Below are 18,532 nucleotides of genomic sequence, written 5' to 3' on the forward strand. Positions count from 1 at the left end.
AGCATATCGTTTGGTTTTAAGGGTGACACACCGGGGAGTAGGGCGAAGACGCCTTTAGACGCTGATCTTGGGACAGTTTTGAGTTTCAGCCACTAATGGCTAAGATTGGAGGAGTGGAAACTAATCCTAGATCTGTACCCAGGAGAAACTTCACCCTGGAGCGAGCCAAAGCAGCAACCTTAGAGGCCTCATTAACTTGTTAGCTCATTAGCTTACCACAAATCCATCCAAAAGGGTGCTGACTTGCCAGGTCAGTTCTCTCTGACTCTGATGAAATGACTGTCATTATAGACAGCGCTACGCTTTAACAACTGAGAAGCCAGGAGGGATATAGGACGTGTCCCAAGTGGTACCCTATTCCCTGTAGAATGCACAACTTTTGACTATGTCCCATAGGGCTCAGGTGAGGTCAAAAGTAGTGCACTATATAGGGAATGGGGAATAGCAATGGGGATAGCAATAGTTACAACTGTTTGGCCATTTGTCTGTCGTGAAAGAACACTATAGCCACATCCTAAATGGCACTCTATCCCCTATATGGCACACTACATTTGACCTGGCCCATTAGGCTCTGGTCAAAAGTAGTCCAGTATGTAGGGAATAGGGTCCAATTTGGGATGCAGCCCAGGAGGGATACAGTTCTTTCAAGAAAGACAAATTGCCAAACAAACAGTTGTAAGGAGTTCCTTGTGTCCTTCCTAAAAAACAGATGAATGCTGTCAAGATTCAATGAACTTTGATTTGCCATGAATGCACAAATAACACAAATAACGACATTAATGGAAAAAGGGTTATATCTAATAAGGATGGACTAAAGGGCATTTCATAGCTTTAACCAGTGCATTGCCAAGACCCATGGAGTAGGGACACAGGAGCATGATCTGACTTTGCAAGAACGGAGGCCGTACATGTACCAACCTTCTCATAGTAGGATTTCCATGTTATCCTATTCATTGTGATTTAAAAGCTTATGTGGGACAACGCAATGGCAAGTTATTACCTTTGGGGGGCGCCATTCCATGATTCAATGATTACATAACCCAAATTTGTATGCCATCTGTAATTGCGGAATTTTGTTTTGGTTTATCTCTGGTTGGTTTATCTCTCGCAGAGATAATGGATGGGCTGGACATGCCAAGAGATGAGTTTGGATTGGTCTGCCATGTAGCATGCTTCTGTCTATAACATGAGCTGCATGTGTATGTGTGGATAATCCTGTCTATGGCTGTTTTTTTAAGATATCATGAAGAACCTAACAAGTTTTGCTACTGCTCTCGACATTGCTGCCCTGAAGTTAATAGCCCTACCGACAAAGCTCAGTGGGAAAATGTTGCGATGGACATGTTGTGATGGACTACTTTCTGGAGAATGATCGTGCCATGCTGACTCTCTCTGACTCTGAAAAGGAATCAGACAATGAGGAAATCCCTGATTTAGTTAAAAACATTTTTCATTGAACCAGACATTATAGAGTCTTCTGATGACAATGGTGGGGTAGAAATGGTGTCGTCACGCAAGAAGTTGACCAAGTTTTGAAATCAGTGGAATGCCCGGTGGAAGCAGAGAGATGATTGCCAAATGCGTAGAGTCCAAAAAGAGAACACAGAAAGAAGGCTGTTGTATAAAACACCTGTCTCCGGATTACATCTTCAAGCTAAGGGCAACCATGGTATCCGTGACAGAGGGAGAAGCATTCAACCATGTATACTGGTAAGAGTCTAGCTAGATTTTCAGATATTATACGTTTCTAATTTTGTCAGAAAGTAATTTTAATTTCAAGTTAAAGCGTACTGTTAGGTAGCTAGCTAATGTTACCCGGCTGGCTCGCTAGCTAACGTTACGTGTATGATCTGTGTAGGAGCTCTAGTGGACGACAAGCCTAGTGGAATTCCAAGTTGGATGACCATTCAAATACATTTTTCCCAGTCAGAGTGTGTTTAATTCCCAAATTCCCAATTGTTTTGAACGCAGCATTAGAGTTGGGGATTATGGTTCATTGTTTAGCTAGCTAGCTAGCTACAGGTCTAAACAAAAGACTTCACTATGCAAGTAACCATTTCACTTTACTGTTTACACCTTCTGTAATTTTATTTGATATAGTGTGTGTTTACTTACCAGAGTGGGTAATGTGAAGCACAACATGACCTGCACCAAAGTCAGATCAGGATATAGGCCAAGGACTAGATAAAGTTTATTTTTACAACTACTTTTTTCTACTACTTTCACCACTTTTAGTCTTGAAAACTTTGGTTGTTTCCTACACTGTGAATCCTTAAAGAGGTGGGTGGGGCTACGGCTTAAAAAGGTGTGAACGATGCTGAATGGGTGTAGACAAAGAAGAGCTCTCCAGTAGGTGTACCAAAATATTCACAGGCCATTTTCTCAAAAGTGGAGTTACAAGTTTATCAACTTTCAAAGCAGAATTACTTTCTCGTTGTTCCTCAACTGCAGTGTATGATATTCCATTTTCCAGCTCGGAGTCTCTACTTTTAGCCACTGTAAAAAACACACTTTCAAATTTTGCTACATATGACTGAATCGAGCTGGTCGGTCAGGAAGAAACCGTGAATTGATGTCTGTCATGACAGGATTCATACTCTGTAATTGTGTTATGAGCCTTCATTTCTGTCCTCTTCCCGCCGTGTAATTCAATTGGAAAGGCAATTGGCATCTTAAAAAGATACGATAATTTAATTTCAAGTTTCCCGCTAAACCTGATAAAATTAGGATTTGGAGACGATTGATGCATTTAAAACTGAAGTGGTCTTGTTTCCGCCATGCCTCAGCTCTGTACTTCAAACAACATCAGAAGTGGAGACAGTGAGATCTAGGATAGGTCTGTATAGGTTAATGGTTCTTTCAGACAACCATCCTGGGCCTGTGCATTTCCAAATGTGGCAAAATCCAAAATGAAAGGAAGAGATAAGCACCGTGTTCTTTCCAGATTTGCGGTGCTTATGTTTTCCATACATTTTGGTTGAAGCTGCATCTGGTTAACCAATGGGCTGGGACGGGAACTCATCTTGACATTAGACTACGATGGAGGTTTGAAAACATCTGACAAACTTTGATTTTAGAGTGTACTATTCCTTTAACTCTCATTCATAACGGCCCTTCAAGACTTTCTCCAGGTGTAGACAATCTCAAAGGCCTCTCAACCAAATTTAAAGAAATAGAGGTGACTTTAACTTGACTCAAGTGATTTCAATGAATGAGTTAAGTGGTATGGCTAGGAGTACAACATGAAGCGCACACCTCGTTAACAACAAAGCCTTTGAAATGGAGCTCCCTGCCCTAGCCAACAAAGTAGACATGTATTCGCCTATCACCAAACAGTAAATCAGTAATGCCTGCCCAAGTTGGGGGCCAATGAGGATCAGGTACCTGATGACCTACTGTATATTGTAAACTCCCTCCCCCTCTGACACGAAGACAACTATTACTACAACTATAATTACTTTAAAAGTGTGATTAACCATTTGCCACCTTTCCTTTAACTTCTCCCATCTTTACATTTCATATGTTTCTCCTATCCCCCTGGCAAAACCATTCAAATCTATGACTTCAGTATTGCCGGTCTTAATTTGGGCTAGTGTTAACTGCAGCGACATTTGATTCTTTATTGCGAACAGAGATAAAGTCCATTAAAGGGCATACTGTAACAGAGCGCTGAAAGGTTCCTGGAGTGTTGCCTGCCTGTGTGTCTTTAAAAGAGGCCTTTTTACATCATACTGAATGCTCCTATTGAGTGAATACAGAGAAACACTGACCAGAGTAGTGGTCTACAACCGTATGAGGGAAGCTATCAAAGAAACCCTGTATGTAAACGATGAAGGCAAACTAACTGACACGCAAACAGTCAGGTACAGTTTGTTCAGATAAGCAAAAAGGCGTGATGGGCCGGCATTCAAAAAGATGTCGCATAAAGCATAAAACGTTTATTTTTTACATTTCAGAACCCCTCCAGATCATAAATCAATTGTCTATATAGCGGGTTGAATATTTCACATAATCTTTGTAAGGATTATTTTCATAAATTCAATCCAATTAGAATTTCCCCATTAAGAAATGTGTGTAGTTAGAGCTAATGGGGTTCCCATCGCTGTTCCAAAGGTCTGTAGGTGGTAATATTACTAAAATAGTTTTTAGTAAGCACTAGTTGCGCAAGCTCAATTATATAATGTACAGGTACAACGCTTTCCCGGTTGGAGAGGAAGAATATGAGAGCCTCTATACCTCCATCATGAGGAATATTTGTGTATAGCAATGAAACATCAAGAGTGACTAGCCAATCACAGAGGAAGAATATGATAAATAATCAAATTCTCTCCTTTATTATTTACTTAATAAATACCAACCAAAACAGAAGGACCCCTTGACTTCTTTCACATTTTGTTACGTTACAGCCTTATTCTAAAACAGATATTTTTTTTTATATATGGGGAGCATTGCTGCACAGCTATTTTCAGGTCTCTCCAGAGATGCTCAATTGGATTCAAGTCCGGGCTCTGGCTGGGCCACTCAAAAACATTCAGACACTTGTCCCGAAGCCACTCCTGCATTGTCTTGGCTGTGTGCTTAGGGTCGTTGTCCTGTTGGAAGGTGAACCTTCGCCCCAGTCTGAGGTCCTGAGTGCTCTGGAGCTGGTTTTCATCAAGGATCTCTCTGTACTTTGCTCCGTTCATCTTTCCTTCGATCCTGACTAGTCTCCCAGTCCCTGTCGTTGAAAAACATACCCACAGCATGAATCTGCTACCACCATGCTTCACAGTAGGGATGGTGGCAGGTTTCCTCCAGACGTGACGCTTGGCATTCAGGCAAAAGAGATCAATCTTGGTTTCATCAGACCAGAGAATCTTGTTTCTCATGGCTGAGAGTCCTTGAGGTGCCTTTTAGAAAACTCCAAGCGGGCTGTCATGTGCCTTTTACTGAGGAGTGGCTTCCGTCTGGACACTTTACCATAAAGGCCTGATTGTTGCAGTGCTGCAGAGATGGTTGTCCTTCTGGAAGATTCTCCTGTCTCCACAGAGGAACTCTGGAGCTCTGTCAGAGTGACCATCGGGTTATTGGTCACCTCCCTGACCAAGGCCCTTCTCCCCCGATTGTTCAGTTTGGCCGGGCGTCCAACTCTAGGAAGAGTCATGGTGGTTCCAAACTTTTTCCATTTAAGAATGATGGAGGCCACTGTGTTCTTGGGGACCTTCAATATTGCAGAAATGTTTTGGTACCCTTCTCCAGATCCTGTCTCGGAGCTCTACGGACAATTCCTTTGACCACATGGCTTGGTTTTTGCTCTGACATGCACTGTCAACTGTGGGACCTTATATAGACAGGTGTGTGCCTTTCCAAATCATGTCCAATCAATTGAATTTACCACAGGTGGACTCCAATCAAGTTGTAGAGACATCTCAAGGATGATCAATGGAAACAGGATGCACCTGAGCTCAATTTCGAGTCTCATATCAAAGGGTCTGAATACTTATGTTAATAAGGTATTTGTTTTTATTTTGAATACATTTGTATACAACACTGTTTTCACTTTGTCATTATGGGGTACTGTTTGTAGATTGATGAGAAACATTTTTTAAATCAATTTTAGAATAAGGCTGAAATGTAACAAAATGTGGAAAAAGTTGAGGGGTCTGAATACTTTATGAATGGACTGTACTTACTTTCAATGATAGCTATACTAGCATCACATCTATTGTCAATAAGCACTGGCATATACTATAATTAGACTCCTCTTTAAATTCTGCCTCCCAGAATTCACCTTTATTTACCAGTGGTGTAAAGCGCTTAAATAAAAATACTTAAATAAAAATACTTTAACTCATTTTTTGGGGTATCTGTATTTTACTATTTATATTTTTTATTACTTTTACTTCACTAGTTTACAACAAACAAACAAAAAGAGAATTTTTACTCCATACATTTTCCCTGACACCCAAAAGTACTCGTTAGATTTTGAATGCTTAGCAGGTGTCACGTTCCTGACCTATTTATGTTAGTTTGTTATGTGTGTTAGTTGGTCAGGACGTGAGGTTGGGTGGGCATTCTATGTTTTCTGTTTCTGTGTTGGTTTTGGGTTGCCTGGTATGGCTCTTAATTAGAGGCAGGTGTTTGGCGTTCCTCTAATTAAGAGTCATATTTAGGTAGGCGTTGTCACAGTGTTCGTTGTGGGTGATTGTCTTCCGTGTCTGTGTAATTGTTTGCACCATACGGGACTGTTACGGTTTGTTCGGTTTGTGTAGTCTATTGTCCTATTCGTGCGTTCTTCTTGTTTTATGTGAGTTCGTCGTATAGGTCTGTCTACACCGTTTGTTATTTTTGTTAGTTTATTCAAGTTCGTGTTTTTTCGTTAATAAAATGTCATTTCACTACGCTGCGCCTTGGTTCCCTCAATACTCCTCCTCTTCCGAAGATGAAGAGGAGGAGGAATGCCGATACAGCAGGACAGGAAAATCCAATTCACACACTTATCAAGACACTGGTCAACATCCCTGGTCATCCCTACTGCCTCTGAGTGTTGGAGTGTGACCATGGTTATACATAAATTAAAATTGATCCAGGAGGGGGTGGAATGCAGTAACCAAGAAGCTTGATCTTGCCATCTAGCTACTTAGCTAGCAAACCAAATGCATAGCTGGAGCCCTGAGCTAGATATCATTTATTTGACACATCTTAGATGTATTATACTTACACTAAACCTACAGTTACAAGCAGAAGCGTAGCACGCACCCCCCAGCGAGGGTATTGAAATTCATATCGTCGGTATTTCGATATACATATACATATACATATGGAATAAACTGTATATCGCCCAAACCTAACATTCATAAAAGGATGTTTCCCCATGGTAGATCACAAACCTCATGTAGCACCATAACGAAATGTACTAGCGTTGTATGCCCTCAGACTTCTAGGAAAAATGAAATAAATGTCTACCTTGCATTACTAGAGGAGTTATGTATACGTTACTGTGTTTCTTGCAATCAGATTTATAGTGGAAAAACATCCCATTTCTTGAAAGTACGCCTCGGAGAACATAAATCCGCTATCAGATGTCAAGATATCACCTCGCCAGTTGCGAGACATTTTCATAGAACAAAAACACTCTATTAATGAATTAAGTTGCGTCAGGATCTAGAGAAAGTTCCTCCACCACTCAGAGGTGATTACGACAACAAACGACTCCAAAGAGAAGCCACGTGGACACAGCAGTTCTCCAGTGTTAAACACTGACAGAGTGAAATTTAAACACAGGCCCATATGGGTCCACACGTTTCTGTGTTAGATTAACACACTGCTTAGTGTAAAGCTTTGAGTTACCAACCATGACTGTATTTGTTAGGTGACAGAGACTTGGTTTGTCTTGTGGCCTTCACCAAGTGAGATTCTAAGCAAATACGCTGTCATTAAACACAATACAAATATTTAGGGTCAAAAATCAATTATAATAAAAAATTTGACTTATTTTCTACTTCCCTTTGGCCTTGTCGATTTCCTCCAAACCGTTTCAAAAACTAATTAGCAGATTATTTAGCAACGTCCAGAATAAGCTTAACTTCAAAAAAGTGAACTCTCTCTTAAAAATGATGTCTTCCACAGTAGAAGTTAGAATAGCCTTAACACTTACCGCAGTAGAGAGACTTCAACACCCTCAGCTCACTTATGGGTCAGTTTTTGGATTCATGAACGTCACCTGAAAAAACAGCAAAAACAAGGAGGTCATCATTACATTGCGATTAAGGGGGTTAACGGGGGGGGAAATGTAAACACATATGGACAGCGTAATGATTACAAGGTCATATCTTGCACACATAAATGCCAATGTTATGTATTCAGTTTTCATGGAGTGTGAATTCCCACAAATGTTTTTATTGGACAGAGAAGAGATAGGAGAAGAGTGTGTAACGAAGGCAGCGGGTCACATTCGAACCCACGCTGACACTGGTAGATGTGCTGTAGGCTACAGCGCTGACTTCTAGTCCACGCGTAATTGCCACTTAAGCTGCTGTTGTTTTGATTGTAATGAGAAATATCTCATTAGGTTCTGTGTGAATGATCACGATTCGCTCAGTGTGTGCCCCTAAAAACGAAAAGGTCAGGGCATCTTTAATAAATGACGCTTATTCTAGTTGGTTATCTTACGTCTCCATCTCTAGCATAGTGCTGTGCATTTCTGTCCCCCCTCCCTTGCATATAGGCATGCGATGTGCGTTTTATACCTGCTGTCTATCCAACAGAGAGCCTATATGTGGGAGAGGCAGTGTAACGTAATGGTGCAACACACGGCACCACATGAACAGTAACACACATTGTATGCAGGCACACAAACCCGGAAACACAACATCACGATTATTGAACGCAGCTTTGAAGTTGGAAGCCTTGTCGTTACCTGATTACTGTTGACGCTGCTGAGGTAGGACATTTTGTCCTCGTAAACTTGGGAGGGAGAAGAAGGCGGTGGCACCCTATCCCCTATGCGGTGAGCTAGTTTTGACAGGAAACCTATGGGCCCTGGTCAAAAGTAGTGCTCTACATGGGGAATAGGGTGCCATTTGGGACACAGAGAAGATCGCTCACTAGCTACTTAGCTTCTAAAGAGCCTATTCTCCTGCCTGTGACTGTCAGTTACCGTGAGTTACTACGGTCAATCTTAATAGATCCACAAGCATCCCTAACTACCTGGGTTTGTGGCACGACGGCAACAAATAAATACAATAAAGCAGGAGCTGCTGCCTGAAAACTTCAAGGCCCAGTAAGGGTGAGACGACGGTAACAGGTAAGAAAATGGACAGACGAGCTCATTAGACACCTAATAGGAGAAAACAGGACTTTTTTGCTTTCCGTTGCGAAATGTTTTTAATGTCGATAACAACTAATTTCTGGGTAACAATTAAGTACCTTACTGTGATTGTTTTGAATTAAAATTGTGAAAAATAAACAAATAGTTTCTTAGCAAAGAGCAATTTCTTGAGCAAGAATTGTCCTAGGACTGTCTGGGAGTGGTCTGAGTGGGGAGGGGGAAACTGAAAATTTGCTGTTATTGGCCGAGAGGTTTGGAACTCTCTTTCTTATTGGTCTATTAAATAAGTTACCGCTTGGTGAAGTCAAAACTCCATCCCAACAAAACATACTGGTCTTTTCAAACAGCTCTTACACTAAAAGGGCATTATATCATCATTTTCACAATTGATCATTTTCACACAGTATTATTCCAACTCATATTGTGGAAATTAGTCAAATTAAGTTTTTTGACTGAACTGGGCCTTTAACCTGATATGTTGTATGTTCTCACCTTAGAGCAGTGTCTGTTGAGACCAAACTACAGGTACAGTAACTGACAAAATAAAGGAAACACCAACATAAAGTGTCTTAATAGGGCATTGGGCCACAACGAGCTGCCAGAACAGCTTCAATGCGCCTTGGCATATACTCTACAAGTGTCTGGAACTCTATTGGAATTATGCGACACCATTCTTCCACGAGAAATGTAATCATTTGCTGGTAGGAAACGCCGTCTCAGGCACAGCTCCAGAATCTCCCATAAGTGTTGAGATCTGGTGACTGAGACGGCCATGGCATATGGTTTACATTGTGCCCTGTGAATGGGGGCATTGTCCTTGGTTTTTGCTCTGACATGCACTGTCAACTGTGGGACCTTATATAAACAGGTGTGTGCCTTTCCAAATCATGTCCAATCAATTGAATCGAGATGTTTCTACTACAAAGGATAATCAATGGAAACAGGATGTACCTGAGCTCAATTTAGAGTCTCATAGCGAAAGATTTGAATACTTTTTTTTTGTTGCAAACATTTCTAAAAACCAGTTTTTTTTGCAAACATTTCTAAAAACCTGTTTTCTCTTTGTCATTATGGGGTATTGTGTGTAGATTGATGAGGAAAAACATTTATTTAATCCATTTGAGAATAAGGTTGTTCACGTAACAAAATGTGGAAAAAGTCAAGGGATCTGAATACTTTCCCGAATGCACTGTACATACTAAAGATGTGAACCCAATAATTTGGTAGGATGAAGTCAGGACAAAATTGAACGAAAATGGCATGTGAACATAACACACAGAGAGAGAGAGAGAGAGAGAGAGAGAGAGAGAGAGAGAGAGAGAGAGAGTCAAAACGGTCGAAACAAACATGCCTTTGATTCTACAATTTGAAGCTAATTGAGAACAAGGAAGAAAAAAAGCTAATACAGGGGCACATAAGATCTTTTATTCATGACTTAATCAAGAAAATGATTCTCTAGTAGAACCATATTATTTTCTTTGAGGGTACAATTAAGAGCATTTCCAACAAAAACAACCAGAACCCTTATCATACTAAACAATGACTTAGCAGAAAACACAACTACTGAGCTAGAATCATCCACTCATATCCCTGTTCCATGGAATAGAGTAAAGTTGCCGTTACTCTATAAAACTAACAATTTGGGTTATTTGGTAACCCAGCACTGGATTTATATTGGACAGAACACACACAGGGTTAATTTTGATGCAGCCAGTTGGGTTGTTAAGGATTACCCAAACATGGGATAATTTAACAATCATTCGATTTTTTTTACTCTCAATGGTCTTTTTGAATATAATCCTTAAAGTATTTCCAGGAGGCGTGGTTTATTACGGGTGTGGCTTTCAGCTAGATCTTATTGAGAGTACATGTCATGCATACCTCAATTCCCCCCAAAGATTTTAAAAAATGCATTTCACACAATCTTCTATAATATTAAGATTATTTATTACATAAATTATTATTACATTTATTACACAAGTTATACAATGGGTGGGTTGATTGCTGATTGGTTAAAACCGCATTCCAGCCGGTGTCTATTCCGCGGCTAAATCTATGATGTTGAAATGTTTATTTACTCTGTTCCATCTGACTGCGTAATCCAATGTCTCATCAGATAAGCAATTTATAAACTTGTTCTCTACTATAAAAAGCATCTAGACATTATCTCACATTTCTTTTAGACTAACATTCAGTTTTCAACAGCTGAGATTAGTATAAACCTTACTGTCTGTCTCTCCGACATTTGCAACTTTGTTTCAATACTCAAATTCGATCTCCAGTTGTCCCATAGTGATGAACGTGACGGGAGTCAGGACGAGACAGACAGGCAGGCAGTGTTTCTCAACTTGTTGAAATCATGAATCAGCTGGCATCGTTTTTTTACTTGGCTCATCGTGCTCTAGCAACTCCTTGTGGCGGGCCGCGGGCCTGCAGGCTGACCCTGGTCGTCAGCTGAAAGGTGTTTCCTCCGACACATTGGTTCGGCTGGCTTCTGGGTTAAGCGGGCGGGTTTGACGGGTCATGTTTCGGAGGACGCATGACTCGACCTTCGCCTCTCCCATTTGGGAGTTGCAGCGATGAGAATGGATCACAAATTTGATATGAAAAGGGGGGTAACTTTTTTTTAAAATTACAATAACCGTGATCATGCCCTTGAAGCCAGCTCTCAAAATAGTCTCGGGCCTAACAATACCGGTGCCAATATATCCTCCAAACACCGGCTTCGAGGGCATTATCACTTAAGTATTTCACCTTATTGTATCCCAACAATGGGATTTACATAGGCTTTCAGAAAACTCATACACTTCTGAAGCAACAAAAACATCAATGTTCAACCTTAACATTTGATGACAGTACAACAGAACAGATGAACAGGCAGGACATTTACTCTCACGGGTGGCTAAAAAGAACCATCTGAAAGCCACGCCCCTACTAAACTACGCCTCCAGTCTTCTGATCTGACCTGCTGGGTCATGTCTCAATAACCTACACGTAGCACCAATAAAGAAAACAACCCAACTAAGTGACCCAACGCCTGCAACCCAGCAGCTGGGTCAACCAAACAACCCAGATCTAGGAAGCTGATCCTAGATCTGTACTTAAGCGAAACTTCACCCCAGAGCCTGTTTCTGACTGTTTCACAGTCAGTTGCAGAACAGCCACTGCCACCCCATAAGTTATTCCATAATACCACAGAGTCAAACCCACCTTTAAAAAAAACCTTACACTAGGTCGGGATCTCTCAAGATCCGTTCACATTCTCTCGTTAGCTCGTCTGAACACGTTCCAGATATCTGCAGAACCAGTTATTCTAGCTCTCCATTCTCTCCTTCTCTTTTTCTCCACCGGTCCACACATCCTCGCCACTCTCCCATCTGCAGCTGGTGGCCTCAACACCTGGAGGATGCTGGGTAATCAGAAAGACAGCTGGCTACCCAGGAGAGGACAAGAACAAGCCACGGAACACACTTAACACACATGCGTGTGCACATTAGAGCACACACACGTACGTATGTGCACTAGCCCGCACACACACTTCACACGCACACACTTCTTAACATAAGTACCTTCATTTCACAGTATATGGCATGCGACATGCTCAAAAGACGTGTTCAGCCTCGAAGACATTTGCATGTGAGCACGCATGTGTTATCATGTTTTATATTTATTTGACCTTTATTTAACTCGGCAAGTCAGTTAAGAACAAATTCTTATTTTCAATGACGGCCTAGTGGGTTAACTGCCTTGTTCAGGGGCAGAACGACAGATTTGTACCTTGTCAGCTCGGGGATTCAAACTTGCAACCTTTCGGTTACTAGTCCAACGCTCTAACCACTAGGCTACGCTGCCGCCCCATGTGTGTTCATGTACATGTGTGTTTAAATAAATCTCACTGTGCAGGTCAGTGCTCTGTCCGAGGCGAGGGTGAGAGGCTCACGACCCTGTTATGATAACCTAATTAATTGAGTTGTATACATTTGCTCAGGAAAACACAGAGGTCTGACCCAGAGGTACCAGAATAACAAAAGACAGGCCTTCTTCTCAGAGAACATCCACCAGATCATTGAGTTACTGGGCCCCATCCAGTCCAACTCCGGCACAGATGGTGGGAGCATTGGGCAAAAAGTAAGGGTCCACACAAACATACACACTCTCCTGTGCACATAATGCACACACACACACACACACACACACACACACACACACACACACACACACACACACACACACACACACACACACACACACACACACACACACACACACACACACACACATACACATAAACCGACAACCAGTCTCTCCCCTCCACACATACACGTCCCAAGCACTTCCTAAGAACTGGGGAAAAGCTGCTACCTGTTTGGTAAGTGTTCTATCAGCTGTCAAATATTACTGTCCATGCTAGGCGAATATTCAGGCAGCTATAGAACATACCTGTTTGAGTGAGGATCTGGAAATGGTTCAATTATAGGGTAGCTATGAACCTGTTTGGCAAAATGTCAGGTAGTTTGTGAGATAATACCTTTCGTGAGTCAAGAGAGAGACATTGACCAACGAAAGACGGTACTGTGGTACAACCAGGGTAAATATGCGGAGAAATACACACATGGTGCAAGGCATGCAGTTGGACAAACACATGAATACAGTACATTGCCGGCACACCAAAACATCCATGTGTTGTCTCATCCCAGTTGTCAATTCTGCTCAGGAAAAAAAAAACAGACATTCAATAGTAGACAAAGAGACACTGTGAGACAGAGAGCATATCGATAACACTTGCAGCCCCTGAGCTTCGGTGTTGCGTTGTCAATGCATTACTAAGCACAGCACTACTCAAATACTGTTTTACAGCAGTGGTCAATTAAACTACAATAGAGATCAATTGATCCGGAAATGACGAGCTTAGGTCAGTGGATCCACTGAGCACTCACTGACGGTGCTACGCTCTCAGAAAGAAAGGATAAGATTTGTTCCTAAAGGGGTACAGCCACTTGTCACACTGTCCTTTGAACTTGTATTTACAGGTACATAATTGTACCCCAGTTTAGAGGTCGACCGACTATGATTTTTCAACGCCGATATTGATACCGATTATTGGAGGACCAAAAAAAGCAGATACTGATAAGTATTTGTAATAATGACAATTACAACAATACTGAATGAACAATGGAGACTTTTATTTTAGCTTAATATAATACATAAATAAAATCAATTTAGTCTCAAATACAAACAAATACAGTTGAAGTCAGAAGTTTACATACATTTAGGTTGGAGTCATTAAAACTTGTTTTTCAACCACTCCACAAATGTATTGTTAACAAACTATAGTATCTGTAATTTTTCCAACAATTGTTCACAGACAGTTTATTTCACTTATAATTCACTGTATCACAATTCCAGTGGGTCAGAAGTTTACATACACTAAATTGACAGTGCCTTTGAACAGCTTGGAAAATTCCAGAAAATTATGTCATGGCTTTAGAAGCTTCTGATAGGCTAATTGACATCATTTGAGTCAATTGGAGGTGTACCTGTGGATGTATTTCAAGGCCTACCTTCAAACTCAGTGCCTCTTTGCTTGAGATCATGGGAAAATCAAAAGAAATCAGACAAGACCTCAGAAAAAAAATTGTAGACCTCCACAAGTCTGGTTTATCCTTGGGAGCAATTTCCAAACGCCTGAAGGTACCACGTTCAGCTGTACAAACAATAGTACGCATGTATAAACACCATGGGACCACGCAGCCGTCATACCGCTCAGGAAGGAGTTGCGTTCTGTCTTCTAGAGATTAATGTACTTTGGTGCGAAAAGTGCAAATCAATCCCAGAACAACAGCAAAGGACCTTGTGAAGATTCTGGAGGAAACGGGTACAAAAGTATCTATATCCACAGTAAAACAAGCCCTATGTCGACATAACCTGATAGGCTACTCAGCAAAGAAGAAGCCACTGCTCCAAAACCACCATAAAAAAAGCCAGACTACGGTTTGCAACTGCACACCCCTGTGCATCACGGTTGGGGAAAAAAGATCGTACTTTTTGGAGAAATGTCCTGTGGTCTGATGAAACAAAAATAGAACTGTTTGGCCATAATGACCAGCATTCTGTTTGGAGGAAAAAGGGGGAGGCTTGCAAGCCAAAGAACACCATCCCAACCGTGAAGCACAGGGGTGGCAGCATCATGTTGTGGGGGTACTTTGCTGCAGGAGGAACTGGTGCACCTCACAAAATAGATGTCATCATGAGGACGGGAAATTATGTGGATATATTGAAGCAACATCTCAAGACATCAGTCAGGAAGTTTAAGCTTGGTCGCAAATGGGTCTTCCAAATGGACAATGACCCCAAGCATACTTCCAAAGTTGTGGCTAAATGGTTTAAGGACAACAAAGTCAAGGTATTGGAGTGGCCATCACAAAGCCTTGACCTCAATCCTATAGAAAAGTGGTGGGCAGAACTGAAAAAGCATGTGCGAGCAAGGAGGCCTATAAACCTGACTCAGTTACACCAGCTCTGTCAGGAGGAATGGGCCAAATTTCACCAAACTTATTGTGGGAAGCTTGTGGAAGGCTACCTGAAATGTTTTACCCAAGTTAAACAATTTAAAGGCAATACTACCAAATACTAATTGAGTGTATGTAAACTTCTGACCCACTGGGAATGTGATGAAATAAATAAAAGCTGATATAAAACATTCTCTCTACTATCATTCTGACATTTCACATTTTTAAAATAAATTGGTGATCCTAAGTGACCTAAGACAGGGACTTTTGTACTCTGATTAAATGTCAGGAATTGTGAAAAACTGAATTATAAATGTATTTGCCCAAAGTGTATGTAAACTCCTGACTTCAACTGTAAATAATGAAACATGTTCAATTTGGTTGTCACGTTCCTGACCTGTTTTCTGTTGTTTTGTATGTGTGTGATGGTCAGGGCGTGAGTTTTGGGTGGGCAGTCTATGTTTTCTGTTTCTATGTTGGTTTTGGGTTGCCTTGTATGGCTCTTAATTAGAGGCAGGTGTTTTGCGTTTTCCTCTAATTGAGAGTCATATTAAGGTAGGGTGTTCTCACTGTTTGTTTGTGGGTGATTGTCTCCTGTGTCAGTGTCTGTATGTTACGCCACACGGGACTGTTCCGGTTTTTGTTAGTTCGTTCGTTTTATGTAGTCTGTTTTCCTGGTTCATGCGTTCTTCACGTTGTATGTAAGTTCGTGTCCAGGTCTGTCTACATTCGTTTATTTGTTTTGTAATTATTCAAGTGTTTGTCGTGTTTTTCCGTTTTGTCTATTAAATCATTATGTATTCACAACCCGCTGCATTTTGGTCAAATCCCTGCTACTCCTCTTCGGATGAGGAGAAGGAGGAAGCCCGCTGCCCTACAGTCATGAGCTGCCTTACAGTCATGAGCTGCCCTACAGTCATGAGCTGCCCTACAGTCATGAGCTGTCCCTCAGCCCGGACCTGCCAGAGTCCCTCAGCCCGGACCTGCCAGAGTCCCTCAGCCCGGACCTGCCAGAGTCCCTCAGCCCGGACCTGCCAGAGTCCCTCAGCCCGGACCTGCCAGAGTCCCTCAGCCCGGACCTGCCAGAGTCCCTCAGCCCGGACCTGCCAGAGTCCCTCAGCCCGGACCTGCCAGAGTCCCTCAGCCCGGACCTGCCAGAGTCCCTCAGCCAGGACCTGCCAGAGTCCCTCAGCCAGGACCTGCCAGAGTCCCTCAGCCAGGACCTGCCAGAGTCCCTCAGCCAGGACCTGCCAGAGTCCCTCAGCCAGGACCTGCCAGAGTCCCTCAGCCAGGACCTGCCGCCCCTTATCCCGGTGCTGCCCCTTATCCCGGTGCTGCCCCTTATCCCGGTGCTGCCCCTTCATTTAGGTGGTTTTAGTTGGAGGGTGGTCATTGGGAGGGGAATACAGAAGCGGGGAGTGACTATGGTGGTGTGGGGACAGCGTCCGGAGCCTGAGCCACCACCGTGGTCAGATGCCCACCCAAACCCTCCCCTGGACTTTGTGCTGGTGCGCCCGGCGTTCGCACCTTGAGGGGGGGGTTCTGTCACGTTCCTGACCTGTTTTCTGTTGTTTTGTATGTGTGTGATGGTCAGGGCGTGAGTTTTGGTTGGGCAGTCTATGTTTTCTGTTTCTATGTTGGTTTTGGGTTGCCTGGTATGGCTCTTAATTAGAGGCAGGTGTTTTGCGTTTTCCTCTAATTGAGAGTCATATTAAGGTAGGGTGTTCTCACTGTTTGTTTATGGGTGATTGTCTCCTGTGTCAGTGTCTGTATGTTACGCCACACGGGACTGTTCCGGTTTTTGTTAGTTCGTTCGTTTTATGTAGTCTGTTTTCCTGGTTCATGCGTTCTTCACGTTGTATGTAAGTTCGTGTCCAGGTCTGTCTACATTCGTTTATTTGTTTTGTAATTATTCAAGTGTTTGTCGTGTTTTTCCATTTTGTCTATTAAATCATTATGTATTCACAACCCGCTGCATTTTGGTCAAATCCCTGCTACTCCTCTTCGGATGAGGAGAAGGAGGAAGCCCGTTACATTGGTTTTAAATAATCCAAAAACACAGTATTGGAGAAGAAAGTAAAAGTGCAATATGTGGCATGTAAAAAAGCTAATGTGTAAGTTCCTTGCTCAGAACATGAGAACTTATGAAAGCTGGTGGTTCCTTTTAACATGAGTCTTCAAAATTCCCAGTTAAGCCGTTTTAGGTTGTAGTTATTATAGGACTATTTCTCTCTATACCATTTGTATTTCATAGACCTTTGACTATTGGACGTTCTTATAGGCACTATAGTATTGCCAGCCTAATCTCGGGAGTTAATAGGCTTGAAGTCATAAACAGCGATGTGCTTCAAGCATTGCGAAAAGCTGCTCGCAAACAGAGGAAAGTGCGAACTGAGTAAATGCTTACGAGCCTGCTGCTGCCTACCACCGCTCAGTCAGACTGCTCTATCAAATATCAAATCATAGACTTAATTATAATATAATAAACATAAAGAAATACGATCCTTAGGTCATTAATATGGTCAAATCCGGAAACTATCATTTCGAAAACAAAACGTTTATTCTTTCAGTGAAATACGGAACCGTTCCATATTTTATCGAACGGGTGGCAACCCTAAGTCTAAATATTGCTGTTACATTGCACTACCTTCAATGTTATGTCATAATTATGTAAAATTCTGGCAAATTAATTACGGTCTTTGTTAGGAAGAAATGGTCTTCACACAGTTTGCAACGACCCAAACTGCTGCATATACCCTGACTCTGCTTACACTGAACGCCAGAGAAGTGACACAATTTCAGGCACCGCATTGATTATATGCAACGCAGGACAAGCTAGTTAAACTAGTAATATCATCAACCATGTGGAGTAAACTAGTGATTATGTTAAGATTGATTGTTTTTTTTATAAGTTAAGTTTAATGCTAGCTAGCAACTTACCATGGCTCCTTGGTACCTGCACTCACGTAACAGGTGGTCAGCCTGCCATGCAGTCTCCTTGTGGATTGCAATATAATCGGCGTCCAAAAATTATTATACCAATTATTATGAAAACTTGAAATCGGCCCTAATTAATCGGTCGACCTCTACCCCAGTTCATACCTCAGGTAGTGCCTTTCTCCACATGTACACAAGCATGCTTTTTGCCTTTATATAGTGCCACAGCAGTGACAAAGCCATTTGTTCCTTATGTACCTCTAACATAGACCACTTA

General features: G+C 41.9%; 1 protein-coding gene across 7 annotated transcripts in view; it reads right to left on the minus strand.

Moving 5' to 3' along the window:
- The window catches only part of LOC129862758 (transcription factor SOX-6-like), a 155,596-nt gene that overhangs the window by 112,890 nt on the left and 24,174 nt on the right, over window positions 1-18,532 (minus strand). For all 7 annotated transcript variants that reach the window (XM_055934709.1, XM_055934712.1, XM_055934714.1 and 4 more), the window contains exon 2: window positions 7,637-7,702. The gene's annotated coding sequence lies outside the window, so the exon portion shown is untranslated. The remainder of the gene's footprint in view (window positions 1-7,636; window positions 7,703-18,532) is intronic.

The sequence above is a fragment of the Salvelinus fontinalis genome, chromosome 9 (genome assembly GCF_029448725.1).
Source record: "Salvelinus fontinalis isolate EN_2023a chromosome 9, ASM2944872v1, whole genome shotgun sequence".
Classification (NCBI taxonomy): Eukaryota; Metazoa; Chordata; class Actinopteri; order Salmoniformes; family Salmonidae; genus Salvelinus; species Salvelinus fontinalis.